The sequence below is a fragment of the Lipotes vexillifer genome, unplaced genomic scaffold, assembly GCF_000442215.2.
Source record: "Lipotes vexillifer unplaced genomic scaffold, Lipotes_vexillifer_v1.1 scaffold39, whole genome shotgun sequence".
Classification (NCBI taxonomy): Eukaryota; Metazoa; Chordata; class Mammalia; order Artiodactyla; family Lipotidae; genus Lipotes; species Lipotes vexillifer.
The window spans coordinates 3,119,607-3,121,554 of NW_006787038.1; the positions used below are offsets into that span (position 1 = coordinate 3,119,607).

Consider the following 1,948-nt stretch of genomic DNA (forward strand, 5'->3'; position numbering starts at 1 on the left):
GAAAATCTGCAAGCCCTTCTTCAATGAGCAACTAGACAGGGCAGCTATGCAAGAGGCTCCTGAAACCCAGAGGCCTGGGCCTTGCTGGGGGGAGGCAGCCAGGCCTAGGAGCCCCCCTTCAGCTGCTTCCTGCCTTTATGGCACAGTTGATGGTGGGAAGAACCTCACTCCAGTCACGGGAGACTTCTGTGGAAGAGGTATGTATATACACACAAGTGCCCATAGATCTGTACGAATGTGTATCTCTCTGAGGGAGTTAATGAGCTACTGTGCATAAATCACCTAGCCCAGCACCAGGCACCCATAGTAGGTACTTAATAAATGTTAACTAAGGAGTCAATTAGGTGGGAGTGAAATCAGGACAGGAGGAGGCAGGAAGCGAGAGATATAATATAAAACAGCCACAGGGCTTCCCTGGTGGCGCCGTGGTTGAGAGTCCGCCTGCAGATGCAGGGGACACGGGTTCGTGCCCCGGCCCGGGAAGATCCCACATGCCGCGGAGCGGCTGGGCCCGTGAGCCATGGCCACTGAGCCTGTGCGTCCGGAGCCTGTGCTCTGCATCGGGAGAGGCCACAACAGTGAGAGGCCCGTGTACAGCAAAAAAAAAAAAAAAAAAAAAAAAAGAATTAACTTTAAAAGAGCCATAGTGTTTTTGAAGACAAGGGATAGATTTTTGGAGTCAGGAAGCCATAGGTTCAGATCCTAACTCTGCTGTTTGCTAACACTGTAACCTTAGGCAAGTTACATCACCTCTCAGAATCGGTCCTCATCTATAAATTTTTAAAAACGGGGATAATAATACCTATCTCATAAGATTGTTGGGATTATTAAGTGAAATTATATAGAGAGAGTACCTGTACAAGGCTGAGTTCAGTAAATTAGAGCTATTTTTCTTTTTATTATCATTTGTTATGAATAGCATCAACAATGAGGACCCTCAGATTATTAACAGTTAGAATATTACTTTAAAAAAGAACTCATATTAAAGATGCCAATATTCCACAAATCGATCGACAGATTTAATGAAATCCCAATCAAAATACCAGTAGGCTTTTTTTTTTTAACAACCGATCATCAATTTATTAAAAACGTTGATTTGAGCATCTGCAGTGGTGACTTCAACCTCAACTCCTGGCTCAGTACTGATGGAAGTGATATGCTTGACAGTCTCAGAAGGACTGTGCAGGTCAATGAGTCGCTTGTGGATCCTCATCTGGAAACGATCCCAAGTCTTAGAACCTTCAGCACAAGGAGTTTTCCTTGTAGTCTGAGAATATTCTCGGAGTCTTGGTAGGCATCGGAACGGTCCTTTCATTTTGAGATTCTTTTCCTTCGCACTTCTGATCAGGTCAGCACATACCTTCTCCAAAGACTGCACGCTGCGGCTGGTGAGGGTGATTCTAATGCCATGAATCACCACCTCGGGCTCCACGGGAGGCTTTCCGGTATCTTTAAAAGCCATGGCTGCGGCGCGGCTTCCTGACCGACTCGTTCCTCGGCCAGAGCGAGCAGCGGTGAGTCACGAGCAGGAGCCGGTGACCCGAGGCTCCGCTGCAGGGACCGCGTCTTCCTCCAAGAGCCAGGAGGCTTTTTAAAAATAGAAATGGACACACATATTCTAAAATGTATATGGAAATGCAAAGGCCTCATAATAAACCAAAATATGTTTTGAAAGAAAAAAGTTGGAAGAGGTATACTACCAGATTTTAAGACTTAAAAGCTACAGCAGTAGATATTGGCATAAGGTTAGGCGTATTAATGAATGAAATAGAATGGAGAGTTCACATGTAGACCCATTTAGTTGCTTTTCAACATAGGTGCCAAGGTTTTCAATGTGGAAAGGATAATATTTTCAACAGATGGTGCTGGAATGGCTGGATTTCCATTTGGAAAAAACAAAACAAAACAAAAACCTCAGTTCTTCTTACCTCACACCACATACAGAAAT

The 1,948-nt window shown here is 44.7% G+C and overlaps 1 pseudogene; it reads right to left on the reverse strand.

Moving 5' to 3' along the window:
• Positions 1-1,060: 1,060 nt before the first annotated feature.
• LOC103073413 (40S ribosomal protein S20 pseudogene) lies at positions 1,061-1,462 on the reverse strand (annotated as a pseudogene).
• Positions 1,463-1,948: the final 486 nt, after the last annotated feature.